General features: G+C 33.4%; 1 long non-coding RNA gene across 3 annotated transcripts in view; it reads left to right on the forward strand.

The window, feature by feature from the left end:
* The window catches only part of LOC142326843 (uncharacterized), a 118,417-nt gene that overhangs the window by 91,152 nt on the left and 4,003 nt on the right, over positions 1 to 23,262 (forward strand). For 2 of the 3 annotated variants that reach the window (XR_012756874.1, XR_012756875.1), the window contains exon 3: positions 16,746 to 17,286. The exons of the other annotated variant lie outside the window; for it this stretch is intronic. This is a non-coding gene — a long non-coding RNA (uncharacterized LOC142326843). Of the gene's footprint in view, positions 1 to 16,745; positions 17,287 to 23,262 lie in introns of those variants that run through there. 3 annotated transcript variants of the gene reach the window in all.

Below are 23,262 nucleotides of genomic sequence, written 5' to 3' on the forward strand. Positions count from 1 at the left end.
GATATTGACTTAGAGAATTATTTTACTTCTATTTGAATGCAAAGGTGTTAATAAAATAATGCAGAAGAATAAACTCTATTACAATTCGTTAGGATATATGGGATAAAATATGTCACGATTTATTAGGAAATACGATTTTTAATTTTGCATATTAATATTTTGTTAATACGCTTCTTATAGACAATGAAGTTTTTTGTGTAATTTTATTACTAGTCAATTTTTACTTCCTTGTACGAAGTAAAGGAAGTATTGTGATCACGAAAATTTCATTTTCAAATTTTAGCGGAAATATCCATTATGACCATCCCTGAATCCATTTTGACTAGTTTCGACATGACGTCTGTACGTACGTATATATCTCGCATATCTCAAAAACGATTAGCTGTAGGATGTTGAAATTTTGGATTTAGGACTGTTGTAACATCTAGTTGTGCGCATTTCCCTTTTGGTTGCAATCGAGTGAACCAAAAGTGTCCAAAAAAGCCCAATATCCAAAACATTTGGATTTTGGACTTTTTCTTAACTGCAGTAATAAGCCCTCATTGAGACGGTTTCAACGATATATCATAAGTGGTACTTCTTTTCATTGGTTCAGAGTTATAGCCAAAATAAAACTTTAATTAATGAAATATTTGATCTTACAAGGGGAAGGCACATCGGTTTGAATCCGACTTCATTTCCGATTTTTTTTAATTTAAATATATTGATTTATTAATAATTATAATCTCTGATTGTAAAAAACATTTTAAAATAAATAATAATTCAATAATAGCAATAAAAAAATATATATGAAAAAGAATCAGAGTTATTAGTAAAATAAAATTTTATATACTTTTAAAAATGTGTATATGTAATTTAATAGGTATACAAGGAAGTCATGTGGTGTCCACATCAGATCTGGTGAAACATCTGATTATTTAATATTAATTGAAAATTATAATTTAGAATCGTATTATTTTTATTTATGCATTTGTTTCAGTCTACTTGATAATAAATATCGCTATAAAATTTAGTAACTTTCTCCTGTTTCGTTTTTGTTGAAAGTTACATCGTAATAATTTTATAAACATAGTATTAGATAGATATAAGATTTACATTTATTTAAAGAGTAATAAAGGGACTTTTACTCTAACTTAATATTTCAGGTAAGATTGTTGAATTAATAATTGTATATGTATTTTATGTTAATAAAAACTAAATTTTAGCAATTGTTGAACTTTCCTTTTTTCTTAAAGTATTGGAGGATCTTACTTCACTTTCAAATGAAATAAGTTTAAATGAAGTGCAGCAAAAATTGTATATGTAATTTAATAGGCGTACAAGGAAGTCATGTGATGTCCACATCAGACTATTTTTAAAAAAATCGTAATAAATGTTAGTAGGCATTTTAAAATTGAAAAACAAAGACCGTAATGAAAAAAATTCTTCTAAATGAAGCTATATTATTAGAGTACCCAAACAGCCTTTTAGTTGTCAATATACGCGTGGACATTCATTTAAAATACATTTGAAAGACCTTTAAAAAATTTATGTTTAAACCAATAAGAAAATTAATCAATTCATTTTTAATTGATTTGTCAACTCTATAAAATATATCTCTATGATGAAATTCTACTTCCGAAGAAAATACGTAACAAATACGAGCAAATAAGTGCTTGTGTTTGTTAAATAAAAGTACTTTACAGTCAAACAAAAATTAATATAGCCGTAAAAAGCAAGATGAAGGCCGTGAATTCACAGCTATCGTTTTTACTTTTAATATCTGCTTTTCCATGAATTGGACTTAAAAGAAATGTGTTCTACGTACTGATGGCAAATAAAGTTAAACCGGGAAACTTAAACAGTAAATCTAAAAAGATGAACTTGCTCTATTTTTATAATAATAAATTTAACATATATGAAGTAATAAAACGTAATGTTTCATAAAGGTCGGTGTTTCAATATCAAGTGCAATACAACTAAATGAACTAGAACAAGTTTAAATTCTTTCAGAAGGTTGAGGACATTGGAAACTAGTTGAAGAAAAGAAATGTTGCCAAGAATCTGATTGATTTCCTTTCGGATTGTTTTGGGACCACTGCCTGCATAATATACGAGTATATATATATATATATATATATATATATATATATATTCTTCTACATTATGAAACAATTCTCTTGTGTAGGATGAAATGACCTGTGAAATGCTTTTAACTAATTTAATCCTTGAAGTCAAGGTAACAGCGTGTTAATGCATTAATATACTGCTGTTTACACGTCTGTATATATATTAATGTATGAATTTTATTAATAATTTAAATAATAATATTTGTATGGGATTTTATGTGAAATTAGGTTTTATAAAATATAGTATATTATTGTTAATTTTTTTTTTTTTACGTGATATATTTATTATTTACTTTCAAGTGATTTATACTACTTATAAAAAAATAATGTAGTCATACATTAATGTGTCTAACGTTAAGTTTTGTTCTGATTACCCAACTGGCCCTCTAAGTTTAATGTCTTTTTCATTGAAACAATAATACTGGTCTTATTATAGAAAATCATTTTTTATATCCAGTGTTTTATTAGTAAATAATATTTTTCCAGTTGGGGTCCTAATATTTTTTTTTATTAATTCATATTTTTTAAATAATTTTTACCCTATAGCTGACCGTTCCAGTGGGGTTTGGCTATAGTTTAATAATTTCTCAGACCGTGTATTTCCTGTATCATGTGCAGCATGTATATTTGATAAACAAAAATACAATAAAAATCTCAAAAATAACAAATAAAATAATCTAATACGAATAATTTAAAAAGCCACAAGAAATATATTATACATTTTTTTATTTAACTCGTGATCACTCTTTTCAGTTAATTTTTAAAAATCTTTTTCACCGACTTTTCGAAGAAAAGTACAGTATTATTTTCGGTCGCACGGTATGAATGGGTGGTAAAACTAAATTTTTTTTACGTTTTGAGATAATACCACCATTCAGTTAGAATGAAATTTCCTTACTCACACACATACACACAAACATATATATACACACACACACACACACACACACGATATATATATATATATATATATATATATATATATATATATATATATATGTAGGTACACCTATGTATAAAATTTGTGGCTTGAAAATTTCCAAAACTACGTTATCAATTTCATTTAAATTTAGATATGCTGTAGTAGCGAATCTGAAGTTGTGCATATGAATATGGTGCAGTCGTTCCTGGAGTTACATTCTCAATTTTAGATATTTTTTTCGGCCATGGTGGGATTCGGGGGTGAAAATGAATTTTCTTTTCAGATATGATATATTAGGATTACGAAAATGCCATTTATATATAACATTTTATGACTCGAAAATTTTCAAAATTACTTGATCAATTTCATTAAATTTAGATATTTTGTAGGAGTGTATCTTTTATTGAAAAAAATGAAGTTATGCTTGTAAAAATTTAATGAAGATTGGTTGAGTGGTTTTCTTCAGTCACGCTCAATTTAACATCGACAACAGACAATATTAACTCAGTTTGAGGTTATGTTGACTTTTTATCGGTGTATTTTTCATACGCACTTATGCAGTGAGTCACATTAGTAGTGAACTTGATGCTTGTTGATTTTTAATTATTTCATCAAATTACGCTTTTAATAATTTAATTTGGTACTTTCTGATCAAACGGAGGCCATTCTAACTCAGCGCGCTGCGACTGTTAGATTGAGGTTATAAATAAAGGCCTACACTGTGTGTAAATTTTTGAGTTTTTTTATATAATAAATAAATATAATTATAAATATAATCTAACCAAACTTAACCTACGCTCGCTTCGCTCGCTAAGCTTGACTAGCAAGCGAACGAAGGTTAGCGAGCGTACGTTAAGTTTGGTTAGATTAATATAATTTAACCAAATTTTTGAGTTTTTTAAACACATCATTCTTCCTTCTGAATACAGGTGGCCTCCGTTTAATCAGAAAGTATCTTTAATTTTCTTGTAAACAGAAAATGTATTTTAATACTAAATAAACAAAAAATTTATACATCTTTTAGTTTTCTCATATAATTTGTTTTATATATTTCTTGAGCAAGAAAGTAGTCAAATAATTATTCAAAAGATATTATACAAAATAAAAAAACAAGAAGTCGGTCTTTATGCGCAGCACTGCATATGAATTTTTTTTATATTGAAATAGAAATTAACTTTTTTTTTCTTGGTTCTTTAAAATAACCACAAACGAACTGTTACTTATTTAGGCACATATGTAAATATATTCGAGGAAAAACAATCGTATCTAATTACTTAGAGGTCACTAAAATGTGGTAATATGCTTCTTGATGATTAGTTGTTTTTTTGTACTAATAATTTTCTTTTATAATAATCCTAATGATATTAATCGGAAGTATTTGTTTACAGTATTTTTTGTCATCTTTTTTTTTGTAATTTGAATGCCTGTTTCCGTTATTCAGTTTTATACTTCGTTAAATTTAATACCCAATGAAATTTATTATTATTTATACTAACCCAATTTATCATTACGGTTAAAAAAATCGTAATGGTCTCATTTTATTTCCTATTTATGTATGTTAATTTTATTTCGTTTTTTAATTTGCCTCCAAACGGGGAAAAAATTGACGATGAAATAAAAAAATTACCATTGTCTTTTAACTAATTTTTAATTCAAGTCGTATATATGCCTGAAACGGCAAAATACCAATTTAAAAGTACGACTTACTTATTGCCTAAGGATTATTTTTCTAATCGTCATTGTCCAATTTGGGCATTTTTTGACCAACAGTTTTTTTTACTTATCCGCCTAATAATAATTATTATAATTATGTTATAATTATTTCAATCAGAAAATTGTATAATTTTTAATAAAAAAAGATAAGAAAAAACGTATAGGTTTGCATTGATAAGCTTAGTAAGAAAATATAGTTTAAATATATTGTAATAGAATAACAATCAATACATCGCCTATAAATTGATATTTGTAAATGAAGATGTGATAAAATATTTCATAACAGTATATCAATGTACGACCAATATTGCCAGAAAATTATTATCTGCCTTGTCTTCAGAGCAGCAGTGTTTCAGTCAGAGCTGTGCATATTATACATGTTTGTATGTACAATTCTCTCGTTGCAGCTGAAAAAAAATATTTTGTTTACACGCACTTAAATAATCGTACGTGTAATAATTACACAAAGATTCTTATTCAGGTTATCAAAATAAAAACATACTAATTTTATTTTTATTTCTTAAAATAACCGTTACTGATTATATTCAAGTAATGATAAAAAGGTAACGAGAAATTATATTTTTTTCAAGAAGGATTTACTTATTTTTTTTATATTGATATTGAATCGTAGTTGTATAATGGCTGGAAGTAACTCCAATACATGTGACACAGTTATTATTATTATTATTATTATTATTATTATTATTATGCCAGAGTCGGCAACACTTACACCAGCCCTTAAAATATTTTTTTGTATAGCCTTAAATTCACTTAGCGATTTTTTCTTTATTTCATCTATCGTCGCAAATCGTTGACCTTTTAATGTTCTCTTAATTAGTGGGAACAAGAAAAAACCGATCTCCGTGGTGGAATGGTAGGGTCTCGGCCTTTCATCCGGAGGTCCCGGGTTTGAATCTCGGTTAGGCATGGCGTTTTTCATACACTAAAAATTTCCATTTGGGCTAATGACCATAATAGTTGAGCCCGTAATTTCAACAAAAATGCTTTTTGTTTATCGTATAATCCTCTGGTAAGAATTCATAATGGACGACACCATTGTAACCGAAATAAAGATCAGTAAGGAAATCCTTACTTACGAACTTGGCCTGTATTTTTCGGTCTTTTTTTTAGAAAGTTTCCATCGGGATGTCTGGACATTCCTTTCAATATCATAATCGTACACTGATGTTTCATCTGTTGTGACACGTTCGACTAATTCTGAGTCATCGCCTATGACAACTAACAGTTTCGCGATCCTGACCCGATAGGGGAAGACATTCTCAATGTGACGGTTTTGGTCACCACGCCTCGCCCGTATGGGCTTTACCGGAGGTCATCTTCAGTGCCTCGGAAATTACATCTTTCACTCTAGTCTCAACCAGGATGCCACCGATGCGAATGCCACAAGCGGCATTCCCATCGGTGTACTATTAACAAAAAATCCAAACAAAACACATCTAGCCATGTCTCAGAACGAAGGAACTGAACCCTATCTACCCTAAAGGTAAAAATGAGTTCGACAGACAACAAATCATAAAACATAACACAGAAACACTAACAAAACATAAGAATAACAATAAATTACGTAACGTAACAGTAACATAAAACATAAGTAACAAAAAACAAACGAATCAATAACCAAACAGAAAAAAAACAGCAACAATCTAGCAAACGATAAAATAAAATAACAAAAAACCAAACATAAACACAAAGAAGGAAAGTCCAAGCGGGACATCTCACCCCTTCAGCGATCCTTTCTTTCGCCAAATATGTGGTAAAACCTTCTAAGATCATCCATTCGAGCCGGCTTTTCTGGTTAACATGGAGACCCGATAATATCAAGCCGATAATGGCCTCCTTGCGCATTAAGCCATATCTAGCACATTCACATATCGCATGAAAAGCAACGTCCTATAATCCGCATTGCGGACACACACCAGAGTCTGCCAGGCCGAACTTCTGTAGTCTCTCCTGAAAAGCCCCATGACCTAACAGTAGTGCGATGTTGCTTTTGTTGAAAATTCAAATTTATAAAAAAAATTATGCTTATATTCGTTTCATACACAAGATGTCAAACTTTCTTCACGTGAGCCGTAAGGGATTATCAGCTCCTTCAGAAACGTTTCTATAAGCAATTCAAAGGTAAATAATCATAATGTCCTTTATTTTGTCTGTATCTGTTGTTAATGTGTTAGGATGTTCAACGCTTTTGTCGTCTTCAATCAGTTTGGCCTTTTTGAAACCATTTTTACCACTCATAAATTCTTAGTGTCGACATAACATCCTCGCCAAAAGCCTTGTGTAATATCTTCACCACTTCAGTGCAGTTTATTTCACTTTTAATCCAAAATTTAATTACAACTCCTTTGTTTCGTCGTTTTCAAGGAAAATAAATCATTACTCGTAATAAAATACGTCCTAATTAAAAGATTGCCAAATTTAACACGATTGAAAATATTGCATACATTATGCAATACAATTATAATCGCATACATTATAATTGCATTGTAATCGCATACATTATGCGATTAAAATTTGACATACATTATTGCATCGTGCTGCCATCGCATGGCAAAAAGATGAACTCAGTCGAAATGATAGCATGAAGAATTAAACAATTAATTTTTTATCATACCGCAGTTAGGTTTTTTTTTTGTTCCACAACTACTTTATGGCTGTATGGCTTCTTAAGTGGAGCCATAACTAAATTGTTAATAAACCATAATGCGGGGTTCTTAAGGAACTCCCGTAATAAAACAAACCATAACAAAAGTTATCAGTAAGCAATGTTCTTAAAATTTATTAGTAAAAGAATACATCTGCCTTCACTTATAGTACATAAAAACAAAAAAGAATAATCAATAAAAAAACAAAACAAATAATGAAGCGATAGCAAGTCGTTAGACCCTTAACAATGCAGAAATTGACAAGAAAAAAACAAGTTGTAGCTATAAACAAAAATAACATCACTAGATTTGGCGATAGTAACTCAAACTGTTATTCAGCAGCCTCTAAGTCAAGCACATGGAGAAATTTCAACCTTCGAATGTTCCCGCTGTTATTAAGCAGATTGATCGGTAAGTGGTCGACGTGATTTTCCAGACGTTGTTGGTATTTGACACTGTACTGTCTTACAGCCTCATGAACCGTCGGAAGCTTCAGATATTCGTTAATCTCATCGTTCCGTGTGAACCATGACGCTTCTACATTTATTTTCGATAATTTGTTTTGGGGAAAAAACAAGTTTAAGTACAGTAGTAGACAGTAACGTACAGTCTAAGTTACTGTATTTCTTGTTCCCCACCCACAATTCCATACCATAAGTTCAGACTGGTCGTCACACAGCTTTGTAAATCAGAACTTTATTGGACAACTTGAGGTGTGAGATTCTCCGTAACAGCCAATACAATTCCTTATACTTCGCGTTCAGTTGTTTTGTTTTCAACCTCACGTGATACTTCCTGTTAGTTGAAGAAAAAAGTGTTTGATAATTGGAAGATCATTATTCCGAAAATGCCCAAATTGGAAGACCACCAGTAAGAAAAGACTAGTTAACAGGATCTACGTTTAGCGGGTTTTTTTCCATTCTATAGAAGACATCATGACCCCCGTAGGCGAAGACACCCGCGTTGTGACGATCCTGGTCGCCGCACTACCCCCTCCGTTCCTAGCCGTGATGGGCTTTACTGGAGGTCTCTTTTAAACCCTCTAAACCTGACAACACAACACAGTCATCAGGTTTGGCTCTGTCAGGATGCCACCAATGTAAGCGCCTCGGCAAACATTTCCATTAGTGTATTTACACAATCTACTATCGCCTTCGTATGGCCTCTCCAACTGCGACCATTTACCGTAATTTACAACCTTCAAGTATAAAGTTAACCGATTCGCGGAAACGTGATCCCCGCACCTATTGAAGAAGACACATCCTTTTATTGAAATGAAGTATAAATTAATTAAAAACTTTATAGGGAATAAAATAAATTTTTCTTCTATAATACGAGCAAGCTTCAAATTCTCTACTGATTTTTTTCAGGTAACTACGATAGTCATTCTTACTTTTAAAAACTGTGCGAGTAGTTTTTTTAATCGGCAAGTTAAAAATGGTGGGATTTTCTAACTGAAAACCATAGTAATTTCACAACCTTGAATATCGAGATAACAATTTATAGTTATAGATAACTATAATTATACACTAGTCAAGAATTACTAGTAAGTAGTGTAGAATTTATGTTTGCTTATTAACTTACAATTAGTACCATAAAGAATAATAATATTGCCCTGAGGTAGATATTCCCCACGTCCGGAACACAACATCTACGTTCCACGTCCAGGGCGGCAACAGCTGTACTCAAGTACATTACATATAGCTGGCTAACGGGGTTCCGACTGTTGTTTCTCGGATATGCTTTTTTCGATCGATTTACATCTATAGGCCGAATTACAGGACTGGACTTTACGGCCACCTGCAGATACGTCATTATTAACGATTACGGAAATGGATTAAGTGTTTAGAGCTGGCGATGTAGCGGCCACGGTCAAAGTTATTTACAGGTGTAACGGAGACCTTTCGTCGTCCACATGCCCCCCGCGATGGCAAGCATGTAGTTAAGGTGCCCATGTTCGGAGCATGGGAGCCCTGAAAGCTTCGGTGTGTAGGGGCCTGGAGTCAGTGCAGAGACTGCGCATCCGCTCTCTGCCAGGACATATGGCGGTTCCACCGGAGTACCGGAACGGACCTCCAGGGTTGGTAGCCCTGGAGTGGGGGTGTACCCCGGCGGCTAGCCTTACTACAGAAGGAATTATTTGTTCATGGAAACTGAACAATTAAACGTGGCAGAGGGTTCACGCAAACACCCTCGTTTAGAACCGGCTGTTTCGCCTGAGGCGAAACGCCGAAAGAGTACGGAGATTAAGAGGATTGAGATTGAGGCTAGGAAAAGCTTGCAGAAAGCTTTTTTCAAGAGCTGCATCCCAAAACCTAAGTATTTGGTTATTACGAAGGAAGAAGGTAATTTCTCGAGGGTGAGTCCTTTCCTCATCGCTCGAGAAATAAACAAATGTGCTGGAGGCCCTGTTAAAGAAATAAGAAAAACTTTCACGGGACTTCATGTAGAGACTGTTAATGATATACAGTCTCAGAAGATTCTAGGAATGAAGAAAATTGGAGAATTAGCTGTACGTGTTGATCCCCGCGGCACGCTCAACACCTCAAGGGGTGTTGTGGTCTGTCGGGATCTTCTTAACTGTAAGGAGCAGGAAATTGTAGAAGAATTAGTGCCGCAAGGAGTATTGGAATGTCAGAGGTTGAACATGAGAAGGAATGGCGGAGTCCTTCCTTCTGCATCCCATGTTCTTACATTTAACCGGCTTACTTTACCGGAGAAGATAAGAGCGGGCATACATCGGTTGGATGTGCGGGCATTTGTCCCGCAACCAATGCGATGTTTTAATTGCCAACGCTTTGGACACACCGCTGTTAGGTGTGAGAGGCCGCAAATATGCGTGTGCGGTGATGCAGTTCATGAAGGAGAGCCGTGTAAGGAGCCTCCTACCTGTATAAACTGCAGAGGACAGCATTCCTGTAGATCCAGGAACTGTCCTGTTTACAAAGACGAAGTAGCTGTGCAGGAAGTAAAAACCCTGCAAAAAGTCAGCTACTTTGAAGCAAAAAAGATCGTAAACGCCCGCAGACCTAGAGCAACAACAACATATGCTCAGGCTGCGGCTGCTGTTCCTGCTCCTGCTCCAGTTGCTGTTGATGAGAGTGTAATCATTAACAAACTCGCACCTACCTTGCTGGCTTAATTGAGAGGATAATCGAAAACAAAATGAAGCCTCTCAGCACTAAAGAACCTGTTAAGCCAAGAATAATTGTACAGCCTCCTGAAGACACATCTGCAAAACAAAAAGTCGCTCCAACACAGAAGAAAACGGACACTAAACCTGATATCCAAGTCCGTCTTAGCGAGATTTTAGTTGAAGATAAGAAAGTGACAGCTACAGAGTCTGTTATGGTGGCTCCCAAGCCTCCTGTAACTGAAGTGGCAACTAAGCCTCAGAGGCCACAAAAAATTTTACAGGGGGGACGAGTGTCCCCCCTTCCACTGGCGGTGACCGGTGCGCCCCCCGTGTCGGGGAGCGGCCAGGTTGCCGCCTCTCAATCGGCGCCTGAAACCGGCGCCGATCCATGCCCGTCGTCGTCGGCGGCTTCGGTGGTCTCCGATTCGGAGACCGGAAGCTACACCGGCGACGATGTTCTCCGTGAACATGATGCCGTTCGCAATATGGAGAAGAAGAGAAAAAAAGGATGCCGAAAGGAAAACCAAGGTCATAATTTAATTAAAAATTAGCGAGTCGATTGTACAATGGAACATCAATGGATGTTTTTCAAACATCCATGAGCTCCAACGCTTGGTGCATGATGTAGACCCGATTTGTATATGTCTGCAAGAAACGCATTTCCGCCGAAATGAAAATTTTAAATTAAAAGGTTTCGATATATTTCGGCGAGATCAACCGCCAAATGTAAGAGTTAGAGGTGGAGTAGCTATATTAACATCGACTAGAGCTACCACCGAAGCGGTTGTTCTAAACACCAACCTACAAGCGGTCGCCGTTAGAATGAAGCGACCGCTTAAGATCACTGTGTGCAGCATATACTTACCGAATTACGATTGGAATAAGGATGACATAGAAAGACTAATTTCCGAGCTTCCCCCACCTGTTTTACTGGTGGGTGACTTTAACGCTCATAATTCTCTCTGGGGATCGGATCGAGTAGATCCCCGTGGAAGAGAACTGGAAGGATTCCTGATGAATTCAGAACTTATTATTTTAAACGACGGATCAGGAACCTTTTTCAATGCCAGAGATGGATCGACGTCCTGTATAGATCTTGCACTTATAAGCGGATCGATAGCACCGAGGTACAGCTTCCATGTCATAGACGATCTGCATGGAATCATTTCCCGGTGCAAATTGTAACTGATGTTACAAGAAAAACATATCCCATCTCTAAAAAATGGTTATTTGATAAGGCAGACTGGACGAGCTTCACAGCTAGAACGATACTCCCAGAAACAACTGGAGTTATCGGAGACGATGTCGACGCCATAACAAATGCAATAATTCAGTCGGCATCGAGATATATTCCCAAAACATCTGGGAAACTTACAAAGAAACCCGTTCCATGGTGGAACGATGAAATAAGTGAAGCTATAAAAAGAAAGAAAAGGGCGTATAACGCCTTTAAGAAGCGTCCTAGTATAGAAAATCTTGTTGCCTTTAAGAAATACAGGGCGTATGCAAAACGTCTTATGATAGATTCGAAAAAACGATCCTGGCAGCAATACGTGTCATCCATCGATAAAACTACTACTGCATCAGATGTTTGGAGGAAAGTGAAGGCGATTTGTGGGCGTAATGATTTTGCTCACATAACTAGCCTTCAAGATGAAGATGAAATAAAAGATACTCCATATGAAATTGCAGAGCTGTTATCCAATCACTTCGAAAAGGCCAGCAAAACGGCCAACTACGAGGAAGATTTTCGAACCAAAAAAGAAGAACTCGAAGGTCTACTAAGTACTCATATAATTACTCAGTATAGAACTGAGTATAATTACTCATATAATGTACCATTTAAAATGGAAGAATTCGCGAAAGCGTTGGAAAAATCAGGTAACACAGCTGCTGGTCCGGATGAAATCCACTATAATATGATCAGGCAGCTGAATACCACTGCAAAGCGTAGATTATTAGAACTTTATAATAAAATATGGCGGGATGGAACGTACCCGCAGCAGTGGAAAAAAGCTCATGTTGTTCCAGTACCAAAGAAAAATAAAAATTTAACAGACCCCAATAGCTACCGTCCTATTTCTCTGACGTGTGCTATGGGGAAAATATTGGAAAAAATGATTAATAATCGACTCGTCTGGGTTTTGGAAAAAGAAAACCTGATATCACCGTATCAAGCAGGTTTTCGGCAATACCATTCTACCACTGATCAAATCATCAGCTTAGAGGACATTATATATAACAGCTTTATTAAAAGGAAACATTGTGTCGGAGTCTTCTTTGATCTTCAGAAGGCTTTTTATATGACCTGGCGTCATGGTATAATGCTCCAGATACATGAATGGGGCATTCGTGGCAATCTGCCTATACTGCTCAGCAACTACATGAATGACCGTACCTTCCAAGTACGCGTCAACAATGAATATTCATGTGAAAGAATCTTGGAAAATGGCATACCGCAAGGTTCGGCGTTGAGCGGTACCTTGTTTACCATTGCCATAAATAAACTGATTTTAGCCATTCCAGTAGAAATCAGCAAAAGCGTCTATGTTGATGATCTGGCAATCGTATATGCCAGCAACAAGACTGTTATGGTGAGGTACAAATTGCAACGAGCGATCAATGCTCTAAATGAAGTTGCAAGGAATAATGGATTCCAATTCTCACCAGAAAAAACGTGCTGTGTACACTTTTGTAGGAAGAGAATTCCTCATCAAAGTCCTGCGTTGACAATTGATGATAATCCAATACAATATAAAGACAGCGTAAGGTATTTAGGACTAGTATTGGATAAATCCCTTACATGGGGATTACATATACAGGACTTGAGTGATAGATGCAAAAGAGCCCTAAACATTATAAAATGTTTATCGAACTTAAATTGGGGCTCAGAAAAAGAGACATTATTGAGATTGTATAAAGCATTGGTTCAATGTAAACTAGACTACGGATGTATCGTATATTCATCCGCTAGAAAGTCGCACTTAAGAAAGTTAGACGTAGTTCATAATAGCGGAATAAGATACGCAACAGGTGTTTTCCGCACAAGTCCGGCGGCTAGTCTGTTGTCTGAAGCTGGAATAATGCCACTACATTATAGAAGAGAGATCCTCTTGTTAAGATATGCAGCAAATATATGGGCTTTCCCTGCTTATATAAATAATAAATTGTTTACGAATCATCCCATGGCTGCATTATACGAACGTCGTGCTACCTATTCCAGACCAGCCAGAATTAGGTACCACGAATTAAGAAATAAATATGAAATTGCCATTCCAGATACATTGGCAATTTCTACTAGAGAAATACCGCCATGGCTCTTCCCAGCGGTTAATACAAGTTTGGAGCTCTCTCAAGGAGAAATAAAAAAGAAACCAGCAGTGATCATCCAGCAGGAATTTTTGGCACCCGTCAGTAGTTACGAAGAACATATTAGAATTTATACTGACGGTTCTAAAACCGAACATGGTGTTGGATGCTCGATATATGTAAATGAAGAAGCCCACTTTTGGAGACTGCCAGATGTGGCCAGTGTCTACACGGCAGAACTCACTGCAATTCAGCAAGCTCTTCGCTACACTGAACACTATTGCGAAGAGAGAGTGCTAATATGTTCCGATTCATTAAGTGCACTCGTCGCAATTCGGAACAAGAACATTAAGGATGTCCTAATTGCAAACATCCTGTCCATTTTATACGTACTAAAACAACGAGGACAGCGATGCGTATTTGTATGGACTGCGGGGCATGCTGGTATTACAGGTAATGAAATCGCAGACGAAGCTGCCAGAAAGGCAACAGTCTGCGATGTTTTGGATGCATTTCCTGTAAGAGTGGCAGATGTTAAAAACCGTCTAACAAACATAGTAAAAAACAAGTGGAATGCTGAATGGAGGAGATTAAATACAAAATTAAACACAGTAAAATCTTCTCCTTATAAATGGAAAAGCGACTTTAAGTTGACTAGCCGTGAACAAGTAGCGGTGACCAGACTTAGAATCGGTCATACGCGATTAACAAATTTATATTTGTTAACCGGCGAAGTGAGACCAATGTGCGGTGTTTGTAATAAAACACTGACAATCAAGCATCTCATAGAAGAGTGTACCATATATGAGGACCTCAGAAAGAGGTTCCGTTTTAGAAATAATATTACTGCTGATCTGGATAATGGAAATGAAGAAAATATAGTTGCATTTTAAACGCCAGTGGACTTCTTAAAAGTCTATAAAAATGAAAGTTTAAAGCTGTGACAAAAGAAACTCTAAGCGGTAGTTTATATAAAGAAAAAATGGTATTGATAAGTTTAATTTTAATTTTAAATGTATGCATATATACATAAGGGAGTCTTGAAACGTGGCACGTATAGTGACGGGAGGTAGCCCTCTTGCCTAGGCCATTTTGGCTCACCTGCATTCAAGAGCAGTGAGTCGGGGTGTGTCCGATGATGGCATGGGGGACCCTCAAGGGTGGATTGAGGGCGCGAGGCTGTGGGTGTACGCTGTGCATGCCTATAGCCTGTTTATAAGAAGGATTCAACTGCCACGGCACCCTGGCGCGACTGATATACTGCTCAACGGCGGTTCTGGTCGCCCCGAGGGTGCTTAAACAAACTGTAAATGAGACTCGTAGAAGAAAGAAAGAAAGATATGGTAGGATAAGTTTTAATTTTAATTTTAATTTAATGGTCTTTTGGGAACCTATCAAATTTTAATATTGGGGCCCTTTACACCCCATATGTGTTTGTGATTGTCCTTGTCTTTATGTCTTAAATGTTTTGTGTAGTTTGTGCTTTTAAATAAAATGTAAGGGCCCTTTACACCCTTACATATGACGATCCAGATGGTGATAGTAGTTTCTTTTAAAGATTGTGACGAGGGCTAATGATCTTAGCAGTCAATGCCCATAAAAATTCAGAAAAAAAAATATTTTAAAATAATTGAATTAATTATTGTAAAAACAGTTGATCTTTTTTTTATATATTATAAAGTTTATGTATTACATTTTGTTGATAAAGTAGCCTAAATTTAGTTTCCGTTTTACCAAATATCAAATCGAATAACCGCAGAGTGGTTGATGATAATTAACTTGAATAACCGCAATACGTGGTGGTATTATCTTTATTATATTTCAGTTTCTTTTATATTAATATTTTTTATTTTAACTAAACTTGTTGGAAATTTGGTTGCTTTTTATCATTTAAATAATAATTCTCTTCAATTTTATTTTAGTTGTATCTAATTTTTTAAAGCATTCATTCACCATTGTAAATTTATGTTAAATGGTTAAAATTATTGAAAAAGCTATACAGAGGTATCCACATTCTGATAATAAATGTTTACTGCTCAACTTAAATCTTTATTTATTTTTTAATTTAACCCCTTATTACAGGTTCAGTAGATTTTTTTTTTATCAAACATATCAGTATGAAGTGGATTAAAATGTCAATAAATATTTACATTTTTCGGCAGATAACCTTATTTTGTATCACGAAAAATGTATCACGTTTATATGAAGGTTCATAGAGCTTATTACAGAATCGTTCTTTATAATACTACCTATCTTGATAAGTTACCTTTTGAAACTGCAATGATGGTATCCTTATTCATGTCTATTCTTAGAATGATACCTTAGAACCTTAGCTTAAAATTGATATAAAAGTCTTATTTTAAAAAAGGTTTAATGATAATAAAAACTTAACGTCTTTAGTAATATTTAGGTTAATGTTTGTTTTTCTGTCTGTTCCAACTTAACTCAAGATCTACCGGACAGATTTGTCTAAAATTTTGCAAACCTTCACTTTGAAGCCCTGCGGTTAACATAGGCTAATTTTTTTTGACCTCCGACGTAACGATATTTTACAACGAAATTTAAAACACTTTATTTCTTCCTTAAAGCTTATCTAATTTTCAAAATGACTTTGATTTTCAAGAAAAATTTAATTTTTAGCTAACATTTTTTTTCAACATTGAATTGATTAATTTTGAAAAGGACTGAGGTTTTAACGTACAGTCATTCCTAAGTTTCAATTGATTTAGCGCACATGCATATGCAATTTTTACGATTCATTCATTTACAATTTTTTACAGCTGTTAAAAACATAAATAAATAGCTGCTTTTGTTTATCATGTGTGTGTTACTAATTTAAAGTGTGTAAAGTATTTAACTGCAATCTTTTAAATTCTGTGATCTTTTTTCAGAACATCATACCATGCCTAAAAGACATTCTTCAATCGGGAGAAATACAAAAAAAGCACGTATGATGAACACTGTTCGTGCGGCAGAGACTGAAGACGAAAGACAGTCAAGATTCGAAAGCAACCGAAAACACACAGTCCAATCCCGTTCGACTGAAACAACTGAGCAACGGGAAATGCGATATGCCACCTGTATGTACGACTGACTGCACCTGCCTCCGGTTATTTGACTAATAAATATAAAATAAAAAGATTGACTACCACGGGAAACGCAAGTAACCATATAGCGCGATCTTAAACAGTATCCTTTATAAAGGAATGAAATGTTTCAGTCAATAGTATCAACCTTTCGAGAATTTCCAATCGATTAAGTAAAAACGATAAAAAACATTGCACTTCTTTTTGGTCAGTCATGTAAAAAGAAAGACAGGTTAAATGCAATACCGACAACAAATTTACAACCTATCAAAAAAATTCGAATATGTTAATTATATTTTTGTTCGTTACATTAGTATTAATGAAGATTTGTAAAGAAATAATGACTTCTATAATAACGCCAGTAATAATAGATTTTTCTTATTAGCATTGTAATTCAATTGTATTGAAGAATTCTATGTTAAAAACATTCCGTTTGCTTTAACGTAGTATTTTTAAAAAAGTTTTGTAAATTTTTTTATGTAATTCTATTAACGTAACATACATTATTTAATCATGTGTAATCAATTCTATTAACGTAACATTCATTACTTAAACATACGTACATTGTAGTATAATACGTCATAATGATATGTATGCGTGTATTACAACTAGTATTACTACTGTATTATCTGTATACTATTATTCAAGGTCATTTTGGTTATCTTACTATTCTTCCTAACACTAATTTATAAACTTTTTTCAATAATAATAATAATCATAATTATAATAATAATATATTATTATTACTTTCTTAACAGTTAATTCCTTTTGTATATAAGTTTGCAGAAAATTAAAAAAAACATTTAAAAAGCTTATTATAAAAACTTCTTATAAAGCTTACTTCCCTGAAATAAAAATTTACAAATAAACTTAGGAAATTAAAATTTAAATATAAATAGAGTTTATTACTAAGTATTTACATTATTAAATGAATTTTTTTGAAAATTAAAAATTGATGTCACAAATTATTCCATAAAATGTAGGTATACTGAAATCATCAACTTTTAGTTAAGCTGGTCATTTTATTTAGAATCAATCCGAAATTTTTGAAAACAAAACTCTGATGTGGGCACTACATGACTTTTATGTACGCCTATTAAATTGCATATACACATTTTTTTAAATTGAAAAGTATATAAAATTTTATTTCATTAAAAACTTCCGATATTTTTTTTTATTGTTATTATTGAATTATTACTTATCGTAAAAAAAAATTAAAAACACTTGTTAATAATTATTAATAAATCAATATATTTAAATAAATAAAAAAAAATTAAAAAAAGATGTAGTTTGATTCGAACCGAAGTGCCTTCCCCTTCTAAGATCCAAATATTTCATTAATTAAAATTTCATTTGGCTATAACTCTGGTGGAACCAATGAAAATAAGTCCCACTTACGATGTATCGTTGAAAAGCTCTGATTACTGCAGCCAAGAAAAATTCCAATTTTATTGGAAATTTTTTGGTTCAGTCGAATGCAATCAAAAAGGGAGGTGCACAGCTAGATGTTATAACGGTCCAAATCCAAAATTTCAACATCCTATGGCTAATCGTTTTTGAGATATGCGAGATACATACGTAAGTACAGTCGTCACGCCGAAACTAGTCAAAATAGATTCAGGGTTGGTAAAAATGGATATTTTCCTTGAAATCTGAAAACCGAAATTTTTAGCGATCGCAAACTTCCTTTATTTGTAATATATACTAATTTTGTCGTTTCAGGCATTCCAAGTGTAAATTTATCGTAAAGAATCTTGTTCTTATTGTGGCGTCCTTGAACGAAAATAAGTGACGATTTATAATTATTTGAATCTTATATATAGTCGTTCTAAACAATTGATTTGATATATAATTAAACCATTATCTGAGGTTGCGCAGCCATTATATTCTTCGTCGTCCTGCATCTCATTTTCCGTCGATTTTTCCAAGCATAATCAATCACTAATGGTAATTTCTTACTTTTTTATCACACGACTAAAATATTCTAATTTGCTTGCTTTTATGGTCGTTATTCATAATTTTCTTTTTATTGACTTTTACGCAAGACCTTCTCAGTTGCAAACCTTCTATCCATGCTAATCGTAGCACACTTATGAATAACCACATCTTATAGTCTTCGAGAACCTTTTTATTAAAGATTTATTAAGAGTAGATGTTTCTATTCCATAAAGGAGGATTGAATAGATACATACATACATATATATAGAATCGTATCGTTCTAATATTTAATTCGTTGTGTAGATGCCAACGGTGACTTTCATTTTATTGAAAATATTGCGGGACACTTCTACTCTTGCCTTTCATTCTTTTGCATTGTTTTTTATATTAATCCATATTTCTAGAGATCTATATTTATGTACTGCTTAATGTGAGTGTTACGAATCTTTAATTGGACGTTGTTATTATTTTGGGATTTAGTGGTAAACATCTAAATTATTTAAACTTCGAATTCAGACTGCACCATGACTTCGTGAACGAACAAATTATTCTCTTTCGTAAAGAAAATCTAATTGAGGGATAACTGTTTAATGTTAATATGATTGAAAATTTTCGAAAAAGGATATTTAATAAATTATTAGATATTCTCTTTCTTACATATTGATTGCCTATCGTTATTGAATAATGAAGTTTTTGCAAAAGCTAATTAATATTCTTAACGGACTTCTATCTTAAAAAATTTCAATACCGTTTGTATTTATATTTTATTGGACTTTAATAATCTATTAGTTTCCGGATTTCTTTATTAAAAAACAGACTTTCTGACATGATATTTACATTTCGATGAACTTAATTGCACGGTATTCAACTTTTTTTTATATCCTTATTTTACAATGTTTCTGTTATGTAAGTCTATAGAAATGGTAGTAACTAGTTTTTTAAGTAGAATTTTTAACCGGTTGTTACCAGTCCAATGATGCTATTTATTAAGTTTTTTTTTAGATTTAATAACGTTAAATGCTTTAGTTATCTTCTTTATGTAATGCATACGATGACGCGAGTTTAAATTCGTATCTGTATACACATGACGTAAGACTTTCCTATATTGCATACATTGTTAGAGACGTATCATTCGTTATCTCTAAGATAACGAACTACTAAGATAACTCTAAGATGTTAACTACTAAGATGTGGAGTGATAAATCAGCCTGTACTTTTACTGTATGTGATGAAGAAGATATTTGCCCTAAGATACTCGTATCATTTATAGAGGTATTCGTGATTAACGAATTGTCAACTGGTTTAAAAAAAAAAAGTTTTTAGCCTATTTGGCGTACAGTATAAATGAAATAATTAGTAAGCTATGCTAAAATTTGAATTTTTTTCACACTCGTCACTAAGGAGGTGAAAATGTGTGAAAACCAATTTTCCAAAGTATTAACTCGTTGTAATTGAGTTGCAAAATTAAAACGTTGCAGAAATATTTACTCTAATATTACTAAAACAGTAGACTATCTAAACGAGTTCAGAATTTTCCCTAAAAACATTTCTTACAACATTACACGTAATTAAAATTAAATTTTTTAATTTTCATATATATCCTAGTTGTAACGAAAGATTGAAATTCAGCGCAGATGATAACTCTCAATATTTCACGAAAACATATCTCATATCTACAAGTTTGGTTTCGTACTTTTCTTATTATTATATCATTATTGACCAAACGAAGCAAGGCCCCGTTTTAATTCGATCTTCTAATATTTCATCAGTTTGTGAAGCAAAAACGGTTAAAAGATTTTTATGATATTTTGTAGTAAGATTCCTTGGTATAAGGCGGAACGATGTACGAGTAAAACGTTTTCATGAGATCTTTGTTTCGAAATAACAGCTGTTCTTTACTTTATCAGGGCGATTGAAAACTGTAGTAAAGGGTAAGTTTCCATCAGCAACCCGGTATTGATTTCGCTAAACTCGTAGTCTTTCCTCTAGTCTTGAGCTCTATTCTTTAATTCACAGGGTATTTCCGTTCTGAATCAAAGCAGCAACGCGTTAGATACTTATTTTTCAGCTATTGCTCCCTGTAAAATACCCAATTTTAATGGTCTCATTAAATATAGCTTTACGGAGTTTCATGTAATTATTGCGGTATCAGATATACCGTACATTTTGATACTTTCAAAAAGAAAGAAATTGCTAAAGAAAAAAGAATCTAAAAAAATAGAAAAATATTGCTAATAAAGATAACACACATTTGTTTCAGAAACAAAGCATTATCTTTATTAGCAACAAGAATAGGGCTTTTTCTCCAAGTTGTTAATACTTCAAATATATCTTTTATTCATTCATATCCTTGAATAAAATAGATTTATATATCTTTATTCAGTATCGTAGATATTACGTATTTAAATGGAAACAGATAATACAATGAGGAGGGCTAGATTTGTTGCTTAGCAACGTTTATCGGTAACATTGAGATATTTGGCAACTCGAAATACTTTTAAAAGGTAATGTTAAGATCGCAGACAGAATAAAACCGTGACAGGAAGTCGTCGCGACACCACACCATTCATTTTCAGACATTCATCAGTATCGCTTATCTCAAGGTCTCCCCGTCAGCGAATGGATACTGAGACAAGTTTCTACACAATATCAGTACCAATTGGAACTGATACTGTATCGAAACTATATCACGTACATTGATTTCACGAAATCTCATTATTCCGACATGCATCAGTTAATATTGGTATATATCGCGACAATTTTCACCATGAATGGGCCGTTTTAAGATTACCGTTTGTTCTCCGAAAGAATTTTCTTACTACTGTACAGCATCGTACTTTCTCAGTGGATTATTAAATTCCTTTCTTAACGTTGGTTTTGTATTTCTTAACTTATTTTCTATTGTTTTCCGTAGGTAATATTATTTATAATATATATTCCCTTGGATAGATCCAGGAGAAAACAATCGTGTAATGTCTGATGTCCTAGGAAAAAGTGCTATCGATATTTCTAGTACGTTATGATTATTATTAGTACCGGTTAAGTTCCCAGATCACTAGTTTTTTGTTTTGCGAATTATTTTTATTCATAATATCAACGGCTAACTTATGGATTCAGTATTTATATTTATATTTCAGCATTTTCCAGTGCATAAATTGGGACATGGTTAAACTTCTCTCAATATATATAGCGATGAGAGGTTCATGTAATTTTCTATTACATCTATCGTGTGTTATCCAACATTTCAACTAACTTATATAATATACGTGTGTATGTGTGTGTGTGTGCGCGTGCGCGTGCGCGCGTGAGTATATATATATATATATATACACTAGCTGGTCGGGGTTCTGCCCTCTGGACCTCCGGGAACCAGATCGACCCAAGCGAACCCCGGAGTCTACCTGGGCTCCATGAGGTTGACTCCAGAGCCGGAGAGCTCGCTTCGCTCGCCATTCCCGTCTGCAAAATAATTAAAATATTTAGGCTTTATAGAAACCCGGCAAAGAAACTACATTACAAAAGACAGAATAGTAGTAGTAACTATGGTAATTAAAGTACACACATCTTTGACGACGAAAAATTCATCTAATTTATTCCTGTTGTATGGTTACTGAAATATATCAGTGAAGTAAAAGGATTAGTCTTTTTTATTTTAATGAATATCTATAATTCACAAATTCGCACCCTCCCTCTGGAGGCTAGGGTCTCGGTTTATGGCTCTGGATAACACAAATGTATCCTGCAAATTTGAAAGCAATCGGACGGTTCTCATTTTTGATAAGTTTCTAATATACGAATATTATTTATATTGTACGATCTGTTGGTTACATAAAAAACAAAAAAAAAAAAAAAATAATAAAAATAATAATAGGCATTTACAAACAGCTCATCAGTTAGATTTAACTGAAAGTATTCGGTGACACATAAGGAAAAATTGTTTTTCAATTCGAATGATAATTCTTTCTGACAAGTGAACAATATTATTTTTCAATATTTGATAGGGCAACGTTTTAAAAATATCACCTACGGTCGATGAACGTTAAATATACATTCATGTATTATGTATGTGTAGTCTACGCAACAAAATACATTCTGATGTTTTATTTCTGGCTGACTATCTGTCTGATAAGTAAAATAAATGTTATGACCTTGAGTAAATCAGTATTCGATGAAAATATATTTAATAATGAATGTAAACGATTACATACGTAATTTATTACTACCACTACTACTACTACTACTACCACCATCACCGCAGTGACACATACACACTTTTTTTATTCGTTGCTCATTAACTTATAATAATAATAATAAACTTGTATTAATGTATCACTTATTTGTATTGAAAATTAAAACTCTTTTCGATTTATGCTCTGATAATAGC

The sequence above is a fragment of the Lycorma delicatula genome, chromosome 6, assembly GCF_047948215.1.
Source record: "Lycorma delicatula isolate Av1 chromosome 6, ASM4794821v1, whole genome shotgun sequence".
NCBI classification, from domain to species: domain Eukaryota; kingdom Metazoa; phylum Arthropoda; class Insecta; order Hemiptera; family Fulgoridae; genus Lycorma; species Lycorma delicatula.